This window comes from Cetorhinus maximus, chromosome 15 (assembly GCF_964194155.1).
Source record: "Cetorhinus maximus chromosome 15, sCetMax3.hap1.1, whole genome shotgun sequence".
In the NCBI taxonomy this organism is placed as follows: domain Eukaryota; kingdom Metazoa; phylum Chordata; class Chondrichthyes; order Lamniformes; family Cetorhinidae; genus Cetorhinus; species Cetorhinus maximus.
This window is the reverse complement of record NC_135893.1, coordinates 10,644,300-10,666,426: the sequence shown is the minus strand read 5'-3', so window position 1 is coordinate 10,666,426 and position 22,127 is coordinate 10,644,300. Positions and strand designations below refer to the sequence as shown.

General features: G+C 38.6%; 1 long non-coding RNA gene across 1 annotated transcript in view; it reads right to left on the bottom strand.

Moving 5' to 3' along the window:
- LOC144690400 (uncharacterized) overlaps positions 1–22,127 on the bottom strand; it is a 52,547-nt gene that overhangs the window by 10,716 nt on the left and 19,704 nt on the right. The window lies entirely within an intron of this gene.

Genomic DNA, 22,127 nt, shown 5'->3' with positions numbered 1-22,127 from the left:
TACTTTATTTCCTGTCATTCAAGAGGAGTCTTCCACAGAGAATGTCTTGACTGAGGCCAGATTAGAGTTCATAGAGGATCAGGTTGCCAAAGAGCTGGTACCTTCCAAGGGTGAAAGTCAATTCGCACCCAAACTTCAGTTCCAGCTGAAAGTCTTCTTCCCTTCAGAGGTGGAGGTCAGCACCAGAAGCTGTGGCAGAATCTTTAGCACTCCTGAAGTTGCAGAATCCTGTACAGCAATCTTGGCCCCAAGTTGATTGTCTACAGGAAATCCGTCTCATTGCAGAAGATGAGGCGGTCTTGTCTTGTTGTCTCCATATTCTCAGCAATTTTTCCCCATTGTACGAAGTTGCTCCACTATGGGCAGAGAGAATTGTGGCTCTCTTGTCACTGCCTACAGAAAGTAGGCATCCCTCCCAAATTGTCATTGGGAAATCATCGCGTCTTCTTTTCCTGACGGTCATATAGGAAGTTGATCACTTTTTCCTTCATCTAGGTTCATTGAAATCTCTGATCTTCAATGCCTTTTCAGTTTTTGATGCAGCAGTCAATGACATAGATGTGACAGTCTTCCTTGGAGTTGAAAATCATTCCTCTTCTGAAACTTGTGCCCAGAGTCCTTCGAGGGAGCAACAAGTTCCTCGGTGTCCTCAGTTCTTCTCTTCTAGTCCCAGAGGTTCTAAAGGTCGATTCTCTTCAGTCTTCTCCTTTGGATCAGTCTTTCATTGAAAAATCCTCACTGCTCTTGCAGTTCAGTAATCCTGCAAACTACACTTTGCTTCTCAGCAATGTTGTCAGCCATGCTGATGAAATGTTGCCCTATTCTGCAGATAATGACGTCCTACTAGAACCAGAAGAAAGCCTTCATGCCTCCAAGACATCTTTCCTAAGGGCTGAGAAAACTGTGAGAGATTGAATCCCCCCAGGATTTGATTTGGGAAGAGGAAGAGTAGGAGTTGGAGTTGGGGTTGAGTAGAATCTGTAGTTGTGAAAAAGAGAGTTACAGAAATGCCCCAGAGGGCTGTGGAAGCTCAGTTGCTGAGTATGTTCAAGACTGAGATGGATAGATTTCTACATATTAAAAACATCAAGGGATACGGGGATAGTGTAGGAAAAAGGTGTTGAAGTAAAAGATCAGCCATGATCTTATTGAATGGTGGAGCGGGCTCAAAAGGTTGAATGGCCAACTCCTGCTCCTATTTCTTATGTTCTTGATGTAAATAGTTAAAGACATAGGGCAGGATTTTTCACTCGGCGTGCGGACATGCGCCCAACAGGCCTGAGCGTGAAACAGCCCGTGATGGCGTTGAGCGAGCATCCCGACATCATCGTGCACAGAGAACAGAGTTAATAAGAAAAGTTTTTTTTTTGAGTAGGATAGTGTTGATGGCAGTTTTGAAGGGGTAGCTTAATCCTACAGATCACCCCATGTTTTGTCAGAGTCGATCAGTTTTATTCCTTTGGCTCCTGCACTTCAATGCAGGCCTGAACATTTTCCAGGTTGTCCCATGATCTATCTTCCATTTGGCCATACTGTGCTCTGTGCCACTATTCTATTCCGTGGTTGCTACTTTTAGGCCAGAATTTTATATTCTTACTCCCTACCTAGGTAAAGCAAGGGAATGTTGCTTCTCTGTCAGTTCCACACAGCAAGTGAAAAGGCTCTATTATCATAATGATAAATGCTAATGGCATAGCTAATAGGGGCTTTTCATTCGCTCTAAAGGGTCTGGGGTTGTCATGTCTTGTGGCAGATTTCCCCTGATTTCTCACCGGAGAGGATCAAATTCTGGTACCAACAATTGAAAACAGCAGCTGGGTTGGTTGGTCAAAAGAGCAGAGACACAAGAAGAAGAATGAGAGTCAGACAGATTGTTGTCAGCCTTATCCCAGTCACTGCCACGCCCCGTCAGATTTTTCCTCCACAAAGCTGAGTATAAACTTTCCTTGTGTCTGTCGAAATACAGCTGAGTGTTATAAATAGATGGAGATTACCCTTATTCTGTTTATTATTTTCAAAAAAAAATTTGGAAATGCTCATGTGGTCACTGTAGTGTGGTGAAAACATTTAAAAGGATATTGTTCAGTCTAGCAGAGAACATCAACCTTAAGTGTAGTGCTCTTCTCTCATTTTATTAAAGCGGTTTCCAATCTATGACTGTACCTTCACCCAATCTGTCTGAACATATATGAATTTAGTTCACAGGCGTGAAAGGGTGGATTCCAGTTCACTGATGTTGTTAGAAAAATCTCAAAAAAGTTGGTTCTTTGGTGCTTTTGCTGAGCACCTGCACCCAAACAAAAGAAAGTCATTAATACAAAAGCAAATTACTGCAAATGCTGGAGATCAGAAATAAAAACAAAAAATGCTGGAAATACTTAGTAGATCAGGCAGCATCTGTGGAGAGAAACACAGTTAATGTTTCAGGTCGATGACCTTTTCATCAGAACATTATATATTATAAAATGTTACTGTCTAATTTGTTAATTCATTTTTCATTGACCTGCTGTGCATTTCTAGCATTTTCCATTTTCTTTTGTTTTCTTCAATTTACTGGCAGTTCTTTTCCAAAAAATGCCAGAAGTTCTGTTCCTTTCTTTGCAATGGGTTTCATTTGCTTCATTCACCTTCATTGCTAAATGTTAAACTATTTTTTTCTCTCTACAAACGTAGCTGTGTTTCTCCAACATTTTCTGTTCCTCTTTCATAATTCTACTAGACATTTGTTTGGAACTAAGAGTTATTCAATCACATGTCAGTTATACTCATGGATGGAATAAATGTAAACTGTATATTCAGAATTATGCTGAAAAGTGCACAGCAATTAAATGCTTGACAAACAAACTAAAAAATTCTATGGAGCAACAGCAAAATGGAAGAGGTGATTTGGCAAGCAGAGGAGGTGGAATATGGGTCCAGAGTCTGTACGAGGACAGGGATGAATCCTACCTCTCTGCTGGGTTTCTTGTTATGTCAGCATGACTCAGGAGGCATAATCCAGACAATTCATATGGCAAACTAGAAATGGGTTTTGAGGGTAAATCAGACCTTCATTCGCCATTATTAACATGAAATAACTTATATACGTTGTGTTCGTTGAACACCAATCTTATTGCATCATTAACAGAAAATAGTTAAACCTTTTAGCAGGTAGGGAGGCAACCATGTCAACAGGGTAATTTTAAATAGAACCTGAAAGCTTTAGATCTACCACCCTTCTGGTAAAAGGTCAAAATCAATTCAATGCTTTGTAGCAAACTGCATGATCTAATGAGTTAAGTAGACTCATAGTACTTTAAAAGCAACATTGTTGATTGACAAGTTAGCCTGAGCCATGAATGAAATGTTGAAGGAAAGACCTGGCATTTGGCTTATTGATTTCTTGTTGGTTGCAGATAAGCCAATGCGATACTGCAGGGTAGTTCACGCTGCATAAGCAGTTGGAGAGACTGGTGTTAGAGAGGTTGAGGAGGGCAGGAGGAAAAATGTACCGGTCGCATGGATGTAATTTGAGACTTTGATTATGGCTGTTGTAGGCTTATACATGGCAGAAGTGGAAACCTGATTGGAAAGATCCAGAAAAGATGGGCATAGGTTTAGAGGGTGACTACATGTTTAAGGACTGCAGGATGCGAGGGGAGGCTGGAGTGGTTTGCAAGGGCAGTAGAACTGAGAGTGTTTTTCTTTGAGGAGCAGTAAATGCAACATTTACTTAAAGAACACAATTGTGCTTTCAAAACTGTGAGCATCCAGAGAACACCAAGAACTGAATGCTACAATTCTATCCAGGAGGGCAAGTAGCCTGCATCAAAAAGTTCAATCTGCGCATGAACATAAGGCTGGCATGTAGCGTATGAACAAAAGGCAAAAAGCTTAGACATGCCTCTTTTTTTCAGAAATACTAATACATCTGATCAGCTACATAGCACTATGGAGAATGGTTACAGTTCACACCGCTGTCAGAAGGTGGAGTTTTTGTTATTCATTCTTGGTACGGGGGCACTGCTGGGGACATCCCTAGTTCACATAACAAAATGGCTTATTAGGTCACTTTGGACGTCATTAAGAGTCAACCATGTTAGTCTGGGACCAGAGTCTCGCATAGGTTTCTCAAAGGACATTAGTGAACTAATTGGGTTTTTACTATGCTGTCAGCTTCACAACCACGTTTACTGATTCCAGCTTCTTTCTTTTAAATATAAACTGAATTCAAATTTTTAGGATTTAAACTCATATTCTCTGGATTATTACTCCAGGCCTCAGAATAACTGGTCCGATGACATAACCACTACACTACTGTACCCAGAATCCAGACCGAGACATTTTGTTCTGGAACGTGTGAGGTATTAGTAAAGCACCATGTGGTGTAAAAAATTTTTTTTAATTAAAATGTTTACAAGATACCTGGGCTAGAAGGATTACACCCAAAAATCCACAAGGGATAGAGGGAGATAATTAGTGAAACTCCCATAAACACTGGTGGGAGCTCCATAAACACTGGTGCAGTAGCTCAGCAAGGTAGCAAAGATTTAAGTAGCAACTATTCTCTCCAATAATAAAAGGTACTGAGATATGAATCTGGAAGTTATAGATCAGTTAACCCAATAGCTGTGAATGGGAAAATGTAACATGAAAATTATATTCCCTAGTACGAGAAATCACTTAAAGATGACAAAGTGCAATAAGCAATTGTCAAGCAGGGGTTTAGAAGTAGTAAGTTGTGCTTTACTAGCATTCTAGAATTCTTTGAAAGTAAACTAGTGGATGAAGGCTATCTGGTAAATGAATACTGTATCCAGTTTTGGGCATCTTGTTTTAGGAAAGCTGCCACTGCTATGGAGTTTGTGCAGAAGGGATTCATTCAGGTGATGACAGGCTTCAGTTATGAGAACAGAACGGAATTACTGCATTCTCTTCACAACAACAATGAGACTAATAGGTGAACGAAGAGAGAGATGTTCAAAATTATAAGTTTTGATAAGGTACATTGGGAAAAACTATTGCCATTGGTCTATGAGTCAGTAACTAAAGGGCATTAAGTTGAAAACATTAAAAGGGACAAGGTAAGTAGTTAGGAGAAATTACTTTATCAAACTCCAGACAAGGGACTTTGCTTTGCAGTCCTTTGGTCAAAAACGTAATGTCTCTGACTGATATTCTAAGAAGTGATGATGGAGCGGTATCCACTTCACAGAGAACATTAGGTTACTAGATCACCATCAAAGACAAAATAACTAATTGCTCAACTTTCTCTGCCATCCTCACAAATAAGCATAAGATGTATGTATGTATCAGTTTGAAATAGAATATGCGCTGAGACATTCTACAACCTGGCTCATCTGGCTTTAATACACAACTTTAATGAACCTGTCAGCCTTTTGCTTCGAACCAGTGCAAACCTAAGTGCGAAGCAAAATACTGCGGATGCTGGAAATCTGAAACAAAAACAGGAAATGCTGCAAAAACTCAGCAGGTCCATATGACTCAAAACGTTAATTCTTTTTTTTCTCTCCACACTTGCTGTTAGACCTGCTGAGTTTTTCTAGCGTTTTCTTTTTTTGCTTGTAAACCTAAGTGCAATTCCCCAAATCCTTCCAGTACAGAAAAAAAATCAAGTATAGTGGTGATGATGAATTAAATTTGCTGTGTCTGTGTCCAGCAATGTTTCATAGGTTTCTGTTCTGGATCCTCTGCTGATTATTCTATTCATAAGTGTGGAGGAAAGCATTCCTGGTACAATATAAAATTTGCTGATGACATCAAGCTTTGTGTTCAGGTGACAAGTATAGGAGAGACAAGAATGTGAAAAAAAAGGTCGATTCATTAAATAGATGGACTAAGAGACAGCAGGTGGATTTTAATGTAGATAAATGTAATGTATTTTGCAATATGAAACAGCAAATATTTGTACAAATTCCTTCATACATGTTAAAAGACCTAGAATTGTTTGGGGAATGCACAATTGATATTAATGATATGCAGAGTTCAAAAAGAATTGAAAACAACTGCACAGCCCAATTCTAAATGTTAGAAAGGAAGCTATTTGCACAGAATAACATCATTTAGCAGAATGTCTCAGTCACTCTTCACTATCCTGCAATGATAATGGAAGAGTGGAGTCACAGCAACATTCCTTATTCATGAAGTCATGCAAGAGCTCTAGCTAAATGTCTGCTTCCAGATTGCCGCTAACCAGTGGGTCCAAAGCAGAGCAAGGAGTCAGCAACAGAGCACTTATACACCAGGTACTAGGATGGAACCGATACTTGATTAATTCAAAATGGAGCTGGCAAATCACAATTATATTGCAGGCTACATATCAGTGTCTAGCTGGGTAAAACATGCAATTCATGCTGTCAGGCAACAGCTCACCACACTAGTACCCAAATACTGTTTAAATTTTAATCTCATGCAGGCACTTTTTAAATAGTACTGTGCACACCTGATATGAATCAAAAGCAGTGTGAGTATATCTCCTCGATTTTACATACAAGTTATGCCCCACAATTTGTTCCATTGCACAGCAGTTTTAGCTTCACTGACATGGAATATCTTAGATTATGTGCTCAAGTATAGTGTTCATATATGGTTCTATGATATGATTGGTATATAGAAATGCAGTAACTCTGTAGATTTCCCCCTTTAGAATTATGCACCTATTCAGTGAATATATTATTCTGCTAAAAACAAAATAAATTTTCTTCCATTACCGAGAGAACAAAGGTCAATATAGACTGTCGTTTTAGTGGGCAGCACTCTCAACTCTTGAGTCAGAAGGCTGTGGGTTCAAGGCCCACTCCAGAGACTTCAGCATATAATCTAGCCAGTGTAATGCAGCACTAAGGGATTGCTGCACTATCAAAGATGCCATCTATTAGATGAGACATTAAATCAAGGTCTCATTTGTCCTCTCAAATGGATGTAAAATATCCCATGGCACTATTTCAAGCAAGGGCAGGAAAGTTCTTGCCAATATTCTGGTCAATACTTATCCCCAAACCAATATCGCTAAAACATCTTATCTGATCATTATTCCATTGCTGGTTGTGGGATCTCACTGTGCACAAATTGGCTATCGCATTTCAACAGTGATAGCACTTCAAAGTACTTAATTAGTCATAAAGTGTTTTGGGATGTCCTGAGATTTTGAATGGTCATGGTTTATCATAAAACTTAACAATGGTGCATCGGTGAGCCTGTTTGCAGAAGTTTGTTACAGCTTTTTCATGGTTTAGTCACAAGACAAGCGTAAAATCAAAATGAGTCGTGAATCCCAATGTAAAAAGCTGAAACACTCAGTAAGTCTTTAAAAAGCTTTCAAATTCAGACCACTGCACACAATCCCCTTCATAGACAATTTACTCTGCCTTTTATTTTTGAAAGTACTTAAATGCCTGTTCCACAATCTCTCTCCAATGCTTCACTAAGCCCTTAATCCTGAGCCAAACCAACATTGCTGCTTCCCCCCAGAACAATTTTCTATCTCCACTCAAAAGCATCGCACTTCCTAACTAACGAATTCTCTTGTCACAGCCCAGAACAACTTCTAAGATTCACTCAGCAGCAGCCTTTCCTGTATGAAACCCACATACCCTTGAGTCGGTTTAATTGTAATCCACATCATCACTCAAATAATCTATACAGTTAAACACTCCTTACAGTTAACTGACCAGAACTGCGGTATAAATAGTAAACATAGTACCTTTGTATAAAGTTTTAAAGATCCAATTTTTCATCAGACACACACAAAGTTATTGCTTGTTCAGTAAAGCAAATACTGTGCATCATAGTCACTTTAAAAAACTATTCTTCAGGTTCTCTCTTTTTTTAGGTTATTTATTTTTATTAAAGAATTATTCTATTAAAATACAACATCCAGAATAAAAGAAATTATACTTCAAAACAATCTACGTTTTGAGTTAGTTTCACAATGTAATTTCAATAGTGTTGGAACTGTTCAATAACTGAACAGTTTACCTTTCACAGACGCTTAGAAAATCAACAGGAGTTTGAAAAAAAATTGAATTGTTAACAAAGGAACACACCCACTAACTGATTTTAAACTTGTCACACCTATGTACGCAACATTCAACTTTGATCCAAAGCAGTGCAGATTTCAACATCTGTCATTCCATAGTCTGGAGTCAGTCACCTCAGGCTGTTTCCTAATTATATGATTTGAGGTACAGAAACTCAGATCTGCTGACATTCACAAATACGTTAACAGAAAAATGTGAAATAGGTGTGTTTGTAATATGATCCTTAGCGTGAGATAAGCAGCGCCCACTGCCAGTCTTAAGCCATGAAAACAATACAATACACATACAGTTAAACCCCAGCACAACTAGTTTGTCAAGAACTGTGATCGGAATGGGATTTTTGTAGCAGCATATAAAAATAGCCAATTAGCATATACATGCGCTGTTTAAAACTATAATGCTTCAGCTAGCCAACAATGTATAAATAGAAACTAAAAAGGTTCCTACTTATTTCCTGCACTGTTGTGATCCAAGTATGCACATTAGACTGGGTTAATTTTAGGAATGTGCAGTTGGTATACTCGCACTGGTCACCTTCACACTATGTCCTAAAAACTGTGGCTCTGCAATTGGCAGGAATCCAAAGGGTGAAGGGTTGCAGGCGTATACAACCACATGCTCCTTAAATTAACTATTGAAATGCCAGAAAAATAAATATTTTAATGTCTGGTACATCACAACATGGCCCTTTCGGAGTTCAGAAAATGAAGCATGAATTCGCTAGTCCAAGGGTCAAAGCTTTCCTAGTAGAAATTCAGTTCCTGCATTCCAAAATTATTTTTGTCTGTTCTTTAAGAATAACTGTTAAGGTAACTAAAACTTTAAAGTCCCTTTTGGTTCATATATGCAATGCTGAATACTGCTATCAGCGCAACCCAGTTCTACAGTACTAGTAATAGGTTCTGCTTGGGTCTAGTAATTCCCTAGGAGATAAAGTATTTTTAAAAATACCTCACCAATACAAGTTACCACCTTTCTAGAGTAAAGTATTGTGTTTGTGGCCTCTACCTAAAGGTTCTTTAGATTTTGGAACATACACATGGTCTGTGCAAATGGATGAACCCAGAAGTGTTCACTCCCTGGCCCTCTATCCAGCTCTACCCCCCACCCCCCGCCAAACCAGCTTATATTTCACCTCTTTTCTATTTTTACTTAGTTCTGTTGAAGGGTCATTCGGACTCGAAACGTTAACTGCTCCTCTCCGCAGATGCTGCCAGACCTGCTGAGTTTTTCCAGGTATTTTTGTTTTTGTTTTGGATTTCCAGCATCCGCAGTTTTTTGCTTTTATCTTAGTGTTCACTCCCACCCATATGTAAAAGGAAAGTGGTAACTCGGCTAGAATTCTTGCAGAAATCAGGTACTCAGCGAATAACTCCCCATTTACCACTCAGGAATTTTTCTTCTCCACAAATCCTTCCCCAGTAAGGAACAGAAATAGCCCTCAAGCCTGTTCCAACATTCAATTAGAGCATGCTGTTGTGTATCTTAACTCCATTTACCCATCTTGATTCTTAACAAAAATCTGAGTCAGTTTTTAAATTCTCAATTGATCTGGCTTCAACAGCTTTTTGAGAACGAGTTTAGAGATTTCCACTATCCTTTGTGTGAAGTGCTTTCTGATGTGAGTCATAAACAGCCTAGCTCTGATTTTAAGATTATGCCTTGTCCTGGACTCTCACACCAGAAGTAATAAGGTAGATAGAGTGAAACTGTCAAATCCTTTAATCATGTCAATTAGATCACCCCTTAGCCTTTTATACTCAAAGGAATACAAATCTAGTTAGCCAGCATAGCACTCGAATCTGAGAATGTTGTAACTTTCCTTCTTACAATCTAATGTTATCCAAGGTGCCTTAGTGACCTGCCATTCCATGGCTTTTAATGCTGGTACACCAACATTCTGTGTTATTGGTTATTTCTTTATGAATGACTAACATGTATAAAAATAACACTGCAGCCTGAGCACAAAAATTAAGGAGTGATTTAATCGAGGTCCTTAAGATGATTAAAAGAAGTTAACAGGTGAGCTAGAAAGAAACTATTTCCTCTGATAGGAAAGTCCAGGAAAAGGTACTACGTAAATTGTGAGAATTAGCATTCTTAATGAAAGGACTAACATTAAATACTGGTCTTCCCTAATATTCATATCCAGGCTTCTCCCCCAGAGGTCAATGCTTTGCCAGTACTCAATTGGATTGTTTAGAGAAGTGATGGATGCCAGACCTGGAAATGTAGCTCTTTGCTATCTGTGTAAACGTGTCTCTGGTATCTCAAATTGGTTGAACACTGGATTCAGGGCCAGAAAATCCAGGGTTTGAATCCCAGCAGGTTTTACTTGCTACATTCAGCGGCAAATAACTAAGCACTGTATTTTAAGATACATAAGAGCCTACACACTGTACTGCTACAGTATCTGTCCTGCTGAGAATCATCTACCGTCAGTAGACATTTATGTCAAAAGGAGATAACTTCTATGCGGTACTGTGTCTCTCATGAGACAACCGAAAGGCAGCACTAATATTGTCTGTAAAAATGCTCATGGACAGAACCATTTCACCCTATTGACCAAGGAAAATAGTGAAGGAGGAAAGAAAACAAACAAACAAAAAGGCAAGCTAAATAAGTGCAGAACAAACGATACTTGAACAGTGAAGTATCACACCCTATTAGTTCCTGCTCAAATACCTACCACATTTTTTACTGTAGGATTTGCTGGTTTTCTAAACTACATACACAATTAAAATGATAATTACTTTTCCCAAAACAGTATTGGACATACTTCTACTTTATTTTTCCAGATACTATGTGCCATATCAAATATACGTTCATGAAATTTATTTCTTAAAGATTATCAAGGGAGTGCTTCTAATAATTTTTGGAATTACAATGTCTTTTTGTTGGTATGTTGTGAACTTGATGGAAGAGGGTCAAAGTTATAATATCTTTAATAGACTACTTGTTTTAGAATGATTTTAGACAACATTACACAGGTCAACTACACTTTTATGGGTCAGAGACAAACTGATTTATAAGTCAGTTTTATATTTAAGGATCTTTAAAAAGGATTGCTTTGAGAGTCAGAAACGGCTCAGTCGGTAGCACTCTCACCCATGAGGCACAAGGTTCTGGGTTCAATACCCACTCCAGGGCTTGAGCACAATAATAAAGGCTGACACTCCAGTGCAGTATTGAGGGAGTGTTGCACTGTCAGAGGCACCATCTTTCAGATGAAACGTTAAACTGAGGTCCTGTTTGTTTGCTTGGGTGGACCCAAAAGATCCCATGCACTATTTCGAAGATCAGCGTGGGAGTTATCGCCATTGTCCTGACAATATTTATTCCTCAATCAACAACACAAAAACTGATAAAAGGAAAATACTGTGGATGCTGGAAATTTGAAACAAAAACAGAAAATGCTGGAATAACTCAGCAGGTCTGACAGCATCAGTGGAGAGAGAAACAGAGTTAATGTTTCGAGTCCATATGACTCTTCTTCACAGCTGATTACAACAACTGTTTATTGTTTATTGGTCATTGTCACATTGCTGTTTGTAGTAGTTTGCTACATGTACATTGGCTGCCACATTTCCTATGTTACAACAGCCGGTGGTCATGAAAAACTCTACATAAATGCAAGCCTTTCTTTTTTTTTCTATTTTTTGCTTTCAATTTCAGATTTACATTTTGATGGTGACAGTTATAGATGAGTCAACATAAATGAAGACTGTCCAAGAACAGGGGTTACCAAGATGCAAAACAAAATGCCCTTTTACATTTGACAAATACAAGTGTTTAATTATTACAACATAACTTACTATTAGAAGTTCTTGAGATTTTATAATAGAATGCAACTTATGATACTGATCCCAAAGTTTTATCCTAGATTGGCTAAAAAGCTAAAGTGTGAAAGAATCACATTCAAGATGACGCATTTCTTGTAGTTTCCAGGCAACTGTGCAATAAATCATAGGACTAGCTCAGCACATTGCCAGCTCAGCCATTTATTGTGCAGCAACACTGAGGCAAGTATACAATTGTGGACAAAGTCAGATTGCATTAGTAACATACATATAAGATTTGATTACAATCATGTCAGTCAAGTGTGTTTTTAGGCAGAAACCACAGCAAATGCAATATAACATTGTATTGCTTGATGTAGTATTTTGTGATAGAATCACAACCTAATTGCCAAAAAAAAACACCCCCAGTGGCATAACCTACATCATACTATTATGCGAACAGAACCCTCAAAGGCATCAATACAGCCCCTCTACACCAAGCTTGATGCACCGCAGCTCTTTAACAACAAAACTTGCAGAAAATAAGGAAATAACAAAATGTAAAAATGTCTATTTTAGACTGTTACTTTGAACAAAACATGAAGCAGTCCTTGAACATACCCTAAAGGAAATTAAAACAAAACACAGGAGGTTTTCAAAGATTTTATGTGATGTTAATTTTCCTCCTGCTTCGTGGTTGAATATCTGACGTGTGCTTCCTGAGCAGGACTCCCTGTCCAGGGCTTTGGTTCATTATTGTAATTCCCACTCTTAGCAACACACATAGTACTCAGTATGACTTCACCTTTAATAATTGGTCTCACAAGGACCCAAAAATGTCACAATGCTGCCAGAGGCTTCCAGGTGTGATGAACTAACAAAAATAACAATCTTTTCCATTATGCTTTTAATTACAATGGGACTGATTGCAATCCAACTGTAACCTTTCAATCCAAACCATTATATTTACGAAACAACTTGAATATAAAAACATGTACAAGTTATTTGGGTTCAAAATAGCAACAGTGCTTTATTGGTTTACCAACTAATTGCCCCCACCATCACATTCCTACCCCGCCATCAGTACCTTGCTTCATTTATGCAAACTTTTTTCCCCCCAATAAAGCAGGGTTCTGTTCACGACGAACAGGGCAACCTGATCCCAGATTCGTGCTAGAGTTCCTCTGTAACCAATCTGGCTTGCATGACAACAGTACAGATTATTCTCCCCTATCTACACATCACTCCTGGCTGACTTCCAGAATTTCGTACCCAGAGAATCACAAACAAAGATCCCTACCAACCATTTCACAATTTAATAGATTTGCAGACTGTTACTTGGATTATCCTAAAATGTTCAATTAAAACAAAATTTACCTCCTTTGCATCACTTCCAGTACAAATAAGATAACAACACTATTTTCACAACTTGCAAGTTACTAAAAAATGTTGTTTAAAAAATGCTTTTTCAATGTTTGAGTAAAAGAAAACAATCACCTACGTTGCAGAGAGGATGCAATTTCCAAGAACTCTTTGACACTTGCAGTTAAATCGTAAATTTAGTAACTGCAGTATCTACTTATTAATTCAAGCAGATTGCTAGATTAATAAGAAAGGATGATATCCATACTGACATGTTAGTTATACAGTAAAAATCTTGAGCTTTGAGAAAGAATTTCCACTTAGTTGTTGACCAATAGATACAAAAATTGACAGACATCGCACATTTATGTACTTGTAATTGTGTATATTTCTTTTTTATTGCATGTTTTCTAATAATTAAATTTCCCATTTGTCAAACAAAGTACAGCACAAGATTCCTAGATTAATTCACTCAACAAGATGTCTTTACATAAACTAATTACATTTTTGTCTGCGAATGAAGTAAATGGATATATTAGTGCCTCACTGTTGCAATTCAGTAAAGTTGAGAGAGGCAATGTTACTCTGTTCAAGAAATATGTCTTGATAACATCTATCCATTTACTGAATTGAGTATAAATCTGCTAGAGGAGCTATCTTAAATTACATAAGAATTGCTTCATTTTTAAAAGAAAATAAGTAAAATAATGGGTTATGGTTGCTTATTGAGGTATGGGCATAACCAATCAAATATTCCCCAATTGAGAACACACAACAGTAGCAATGGTAATATTTAAACATAATTCTATTAAAATAGTCCAAATTCCAGATCAAATCTGGGTTCAAGATCAGAAATATTAAATTAACAATCAGTTTATCTGGACTGCCATTGTCAAACAAATGCATACCTTAATGATCAGGTTAATAGCTGAAGGCTTCAAATACACATCAATTTTTGCTTTTGTTATTCTAATTATGCTTCAGCCAAGCCACAGCATGTGTTGTGAAAGGTAGCAAGTAAAATACTTCTATAACAAATAGAGAGTCCAGCTAGAGTGCTGTGTCCAATTCTGGGCATCACATTTAGGAAGGATGCCCAAGGCCTTGCAGAGGGTGCAGAGGAGATTTACCAGAATGGTACCAGGGATGTCACAACAATATCTTGTTTGCATTAGCTGAGTTAAATCATCAGGAGAATAACTATGAAAGTCTCCCAATATCAAACTTAGTATATGAATGGCAATGTAGTTGAAGCAAACATATCATCTGAAGCAACCCCGCCACCCCCCCCCCACCCCTCCACAACATCATTAACCCATTGAGTTCATAGTTTAGTTGGGTTGTTCTGGTTTGAAAAAATAAAATTAACATATACAAGGACCGAATTGTTCACAAACCCAAATTCTTGGCTATATCTTTCTCTTCCCAAATCAAGGATTAACAGCCTATTAGAAACTGAGAAATCAGATGCAAGACAGTAATTGCAATCAACTTTGATCTCTTAGGTCATAGGCATAAGTCTACAGACAAATGGAAGAGCTGCAGCACAGAAATGCTGCATGAACTTATTGTAGGGAGAATTGCCCTCTGTGTCATTTCACAATACCATTCTCATTGATCAGATTTCAACATCTCTGCAAGGTGATACATCTAAGATTCATACACCAACTGACTTTTATTGATCCTGCATTTACTAGACTTATACTATAAGGTTGCTGCAAGTAATGTTTACCTAAAGAAGTAATTTTATCTCACTCTACAGATGTGAAGGGAGATGACAGGAGGATGCAGCAACTCTTGGGTTCCATGATCTGCCTCATATTCTGTTGCACATGCCTCCCTTTTCTCCAAGGGCATCAACGCAGCAGATCCCATTGGCAAACTGGCTGGTGCAAAGGAAACTGAAGACAAAAAATAATTAACAACTGGCATAAAGTTCATGAATATCTTTGTGCCATCAGAAAAAAGATGGCCAAGAGGAAACTCATTTTTAAATTCTAGGTTTCTAAAGGCCCTCCCACCCGAAAATCTACTCAAGTCTCCTTCTCAACAGGTTTTCTAGGCATGGTGGGAATTCTAGAAAATAAAGTAGTGCCCTTCACCACCTCCTTTTAGTGTAGCAAAGAAACTCCGATTGCCTTAAGACAGGAGTTTCAAAGGCCTGCCACAAGTTCCAGCTGGAAAATGAGTGAGGACAAGATTAATTGGAAATCCAATAGGACTTAATTTTGTTCATTTTGTCATCCAGTAGTCTCCATCAAAATCAGGGTGCAGTGGGTAAGGAAATTGGTCTCTGGAGCTCTGAGGCACTACTAATCACATAAGACAACAGAATATTCCAAGTTATAAATCAGTGTAATTGAAAGTTGCAGTGGCCAACTGTAGACAAGATTGTCCCACAATCATCTTGTTATACTGTTATATTATATGTAAAGAGTGAGGAACCAATTGGTATGGGTTGCCACATTCATTGCTGCACTAGTTATGTGCCGAGTAACAATGTATCAGTCTATCAGCCCATCAACCACATGGAGAGCTCAATGAAGCTCCAGCATTTCGGAGTCTAAAAAGTGTGATTATTTCTTATGGAAACCAGAAGACATAACATGGTGGCAGCGGATTGTCTGCAAGTAAAAACCCAAACATTTTGAACAAACTTAATGCTGAATTAGATTGAAAAATCAACCAAAATTACCTTCTCTCTCTCTAGCACTGAGTGAATCATGTGAAAACCAAATGGCCACTGTAGCAATAAACAGACAGCTCCAGCTCATGATGAATTGGGAGGCTGAAGACATTGTAGAAGTATCTGAGAAATTTAAACAATCTCAGCAGTATGAGTTCTGTTCACTGAGAAAGGGGTCCTGAAAGATTAATTTGTGACAATGGAACCCAAAAGAATTTAAGGAATTCGCTGAATACTATAGATTCAACATTATCACATCACAACATTACCCAAGGGGGCACGGTTTTACAAAAAGACACATCTAGTTGGTCAAGATAATTTTCATGAAATGTCAAGAGACAAAGGAACACTCATATTGCCTTACTGTCTCTCTAATCTACACCTCTCAAAGCTGACATGAAATTGCCTGCAGAGCTGTCGAATGGAATAAAATATAAGACAACTCTGCCAAGTAATATACTTCCTCTTGGTCACTTGGAGGGAGTAAGACAACAACTCACTGATGCACAGATAGAAGGAAGTTAACACTTTAACGAGCATGCTAAATCCCTGAAAGGACAAACTGTATATGTACAGGGTCCAATCATGAAAACCTGGAACCCAGTAGAAGTTGTTGTTGAAGCTGAGACTCCAAGGTCATACATCAAGACCAAAGCCGGCAAGCACATGAGAAGGAACAGAAACCATATTTATCTACACCTGCTGGAAAATCAGAAAAGATCAGCAACATTACCTGCAACATTACTGACCAGTGAGACAACATCAATTTCACCTGCAAGCGGCACAACATTAGCAACATAAAGCAAGACTCTCACAACACCAGGAGCAACATACATCACATTGATTGTGCAGCATGCTGACTCACCACCGATAGCAATGAATGCCCATTCCACAAGACGGATCCAACACCTAAGCAATATCATGAATAATGTTCTCCCGAGAAAAGAAAACAAACCATAAAAGACTCTTAAGGTGTGCAAGTGTATTTATAAAAGCCAATCGTTAGTCTTCTTTAGCTTAGAAAAATACGATTGGAAAAGTTTAATTGATATAGAGGCACTTTTTTTTTATAAAGAAAGAGGGATGTTATACCGTTATGTAATTCGTAGAGAGCGAGGAACTAATTGGTATGGGGATATAAATCCTAGAGTGCCAGGTTCACTGCTGCACTGCAGTCATGTGCCAAGTAACAACGTATGAGTCTATTAGTCCACCAGCCACATGGATAGCTGAAAGACAAACACTCGACGAAACTCCAGCATTTTGAGTCTTAAAGTGTGATTATTTCTAACTTATGGGAACCAGGAGTCATAACACATCTGCTGCTGGGGCTTCTGTGCACCATTGTTAGTTGGCTACATCTTGTTGCTGCTCCAAGTTGAAGCCTCTGACCGTGGCAATATTGTGCAGCATGCAACATACTGTTACAATTTTGTTCATTTTTCCCTTACTGGCATTAATACTGCAAGAGTCCTTACATGTGATCTTTTGCATTTGATTTCTGCTGTGAAGATTTATCCAGAATATCAATCACCTAGCTCACATTTCTGCAGAATCAAACCTCCATGCTTCATTCTCTTAAGAATTGCAGCACAACTGATTATCTCAAAAGGTATCCTCCCTGAGAAACATGTATCATTTTCTGCCAGGGTCATAGGCCATTTGCACATTGATAGAATACAACCACTTTCTATTTAGCCACAGATTGTTGATAGATCCGCAAATAACTATATGCATACAGCTAATGATGCCATGTGGCTAGGGAAAACCATTTATCTGTTAAAACTGATGCTACCTCTCCTGCTTGTGCCTGCTGAAAGATATCTTACTGGATATTTGGGATCAAACAGGCCTTCAGTTATCTCCTTAATGCAATAGCGGATGATAGAGAGATTGATTCCTACAGAGTCCCTTCTTGGTGCCTAGAATGACACTGTGACGAAAAATCTTGAGGGCAGTGGTGAGCTGCACTGCCACCAGTAGTGCATGATGAACAACTGCAAGTCACAGGGAACTCAATTACACACATCGGCCTTGACATCCCTGTTGAGCATGAACTTCACCAAGCACTGCTCTTGGTAACTTCAAGGAATCTGCAGATGTTGTAATAGATCCCCTCATTGGGTAGTTGGCTGGTTCTCTATTTCCCAGTCACCCACACCTAGACCTCCTATTGCACCATATTGAGAGGAGAAAAATCCATTGAACTACACTAATTTACACAGAACTTTTGTTAATGAGACCAGATAAGATAGAATGGAATCTCTGATTGGATTGTCCCTTATAGATTGTACATGGCCCATAAGAGGAGTAGGCTAATGGATACATAGCGTTTCACTTTCTTAAGAATGTGTATCTAATACATTAACGTGATGGAACATAATAAAGGCAGACATTCCCCCCACCCCCCACAAAAGGGGTACAAATCAATAAAGGAGTCACTACATCTGCAGTCCCTCACACAGATCAAAACTCCAATACTACTGGGAACTATTTTGTTCCTCTAAACAGGGTATGTCCACTTGCTATATTCCATCAGTTCTCCAAGTTTAGCAAAAATACTTTGAAATATAGTATGAAATGACAATAAATAAAACAGCATGATAAATTTCTTGCACTTTTTGGCAAGATTCAAATCAATGATCAATACAATTAATTTAAGCAGCTTAAAACAGTCACTTGTTGGATGAAGGGTTGGCTTAATGAATAGTTTTAGTAGGCCAGAGATTGCGTACCCCTTCAAATGTGAGAAAAAGAGTGTTTCTTTCAAATATTCTAACAGCCAATTTAATTTTAATATTAATATTAATGGAGCAAGAAAGGAAAAATAATTCTGCATTCTATACAAAATGAAAGCACATTACCTTCAATGTAATATTCAGAGCCAAGAAATTTTATGTGGAATACAATTCAGAATGATAATCAACTTTTCCCAAAGACATGGCGCTATTTCTACAATCCTTAATTTTATTTTTTTAGCTATTTCAATAGCTATGTGCCTACTTTTATTCAGCCGCACAATCAGTTCTTTGGTTTGTACAATGCAACCACATTATGTCCCTCTTAAAAGAGTTATACCATTGAGCTTTTCAAAAGATCTACTCAAAAATTTTAACTTATGGTTTGTGTGCTTTCACGATAGATATCCTTGTTGCAGTGCATCTTGAAGCGGTCTTTTCAATGGACAGTTAATCAATGCCTCTGATAGCACAAGGATGGAAATAGTGATTTATTGTTCACTAAGAATACAGCATCAGATAAGATTTGGCATTAAGATATATTAGGATGGATAACAAAAAGCTTGGCCAAAGAGGTAGATTTTAAGCAGCGTCTTAAAGGAGGAGAGCGAGATAGATAGGAGCTGAAGATATGGCTGCCAATGGAGGGGCAAAGGAAATTAGAATGCTGGGATCTCAGAGGGTTGTAAGGCTAGAGGTGGTTAAAGAGATAAGAAGGGGCAAAGTTATGGATTCGAACACAAAGATGAGAATTTTAAAATCAAGTTTAAATTTTTTATTTTATCTGAGAAATGCTTGCCTAATTTAAGGTTAAAAGCAAACAAAATGTTTAGCCCTAGATAGAAACAAAAGAGTGTAGTGATCAGTGCTTAATGGCCTGAATTCAATTGCACAAGTGTTTTGCAGTGTAGCTTTTTTTATTTTATATATACACACCAGTTTAAACGTACCTGGATATTAAAAAGGCAGGCTGGGAGTGGCAGTCTGGGAACCTGTGACATGGGAGTGACCAATTAAATTTCAGAGAAAAGAGGTGGAGGCAGATGGGGAGAGAAGATGACCTGTAACTGCAGAGTGCTGCAGTACTATTGACTCTTGCCCAATATGAGGGCCATGTAAGTACAGATTAGAAGAACACAGCAAAAGCAAAATTGCAGTAATTTTCATCATGGTATGCAACCCTTTCTAGTGTAGGTGAGGAGGTGTCTCAGTCCAATTCCTCACATTGACAAGAGTGCTGGTCGGAATTATAACATTGTCATACAGACAGGCTGCTCCAGTTTTCACCAAAACCTGAAGCATGACAAGACATCCACAATCACCAATGCACTGTGCCATATCACATTTCATTTCATGACTATGTGACTTAGTTTCACATTATGACAGTGCCTGTTACTCTCAGCCAGTATAACCAGTCTGGCATTGACACACACTGCCTTCAGAAATCAAAACTTACTGGTAGAACAAGGATGTAAACTGAACTGCATTAACATGTTCAATACAAAACAGATGGGTAATTTGACAGACTTGTTAACATCAACATTACTTCTAAGTCTTGTTTAGTTAAATTCATACAGCCAGCCAGGAACTTTCTTGTAAATTTAATTTGCCGAGGACCTGTAGCAATTTAAAAAGGATCAGCAATACCCAATATGATGAGAGGTAATGCTTTTAACTGGTGAATGATTAACCTCCAATACATTAAACACAGTTTCTGATCAGCTCGTTATCCATCTACATGTCCAGCATAGGCTTTCTTGCAGTTTGTCATGATCAATTACACCTCCAAGTAGCAGTATAACCTACATGTTATCTTCTATCTTCAAAATACTCTTTTCCAAAAGCCCTTTATTGTGTAATTCTGAAGTAAAATAGTAAAAGTAGTTGCACTGTGATATGTTCGTGCATTATGTTGGCATATCAATGCACTGTGCTACAAAGGGTAAGCCTTTAGACCCATCTTAAATGCTCCATCTCTCCTCCTCTTCCCAGTAGCTAACGAGGCTGGGACAAATGCCAAATTGATACGAGAGGCTCCACCACAGTGCAAGGTGGGGCTGATGGGATCAGAATTTCAGAGGGCAAGTCAATCTCAGATCCTTCCTATCGATAGTTACCTGAAAACATGCAATCAGGTTGATGCAGGTACATATGGCTTACTTGAAATAACCATGCACTCAGCATCTGGCTTGTGTTCACACATGCATAGGGAAAAATATATGCACTGGAGTTCTACTAAACCCAATTAAAACAATGCTCAAGATCAGATGGTCTCTTGTGTCCCATCAGATAATAAAAATAAAACGCACTAATCGTGTAATTGTGGTCTGAATTTTTCAGTCGGCGTTCAGGGGCCGACGCATAAAATGATGCGCGCTGATGTCAGGCGTGCGTCCCGATGTCATTGCGCTGTCTTGCGATGTTTCATTCGGCAGGCGCGAGCCCACCGAAAACTGATAGGCCTATTAAGGCCATTAATGAATTAATTAGTGTCATTGTTAATGCTGCCCATCGAACCTTAAGATTGGCAGGCAGGAGAAAAGGCCAAACGGCCTTTACGATTTTTAAGGAAACCTCATCCACGAGCAGGATGAGGTTTCCTAAAGCTTTTATGAATCAAATAAAAAGTTTGTGAAATATAAAAACATGTCCCGTCTCAGTCACGTGAGATGGGACATGTTTAATTAAATTTTTTTCCATTTATTTAATTTTTTCAATAGCAATTCAATCTCTGAGGCATGGAGCTGCCTCAGCGAGACTGAAGCGCTCTTTTGTGTGCGTTTCTGTCTGGGGAGGGGGACAGGCCAGGAGTTGAGGCTGATGGCCAGGAAAGAAATGAGGAGGCTGTCAGGTGAGGAGGCAGGCTGGGCGGAAGGTCTGCCTCAGGGCTCCGGCACTGTGTCCAAAAGTAAAAAAGATTTAAATATCCCTCCAGCCCTCACCACTCACTCCCTTCAACTCCCCACACACTTCCCATGTCTCAAGCATGCCAACCCAGACCACCTTGAGTCCTGTACCTACCCCCCATGGTCCTTTATAACTCCTATGCTGACTTAAGGGTTGGATTTTTAAATGCCTCGACGCCTTGACAGCGCTCTTTGAAAGGTCCCTTTGGCAGGTGCTTTTGATAATGTTCACAGTTGATTTTGACAGTCTGTTGACAGTTCCAATGAGCTTGACAGTAATGAGTTTGTGCACTGTGTATTTATACTTACTTTTAACACTTCCGTATTCATCATGCATGGCCCTTTACAGCCCCAATGCTGACTTAGTGCCAACCCATGCCCTCCACCCACAACCTTTTACCATTACACCTACCATGCCAACTCATCTAGTATCTACCATGGGTAGGCCTCAGGACCCATGCAGAGATGTGATAAAATAAAGTTCTATAAAATAATCTTCTAAGTGTCAATGGCAGACTTCACTAAATTGAAAAAAAACACTCATTCATAAAAACCCATTTACTATTTGCATTCCTTTAACCAAGTAAAGCCTTATAACAACAAACATTTCATTCAAG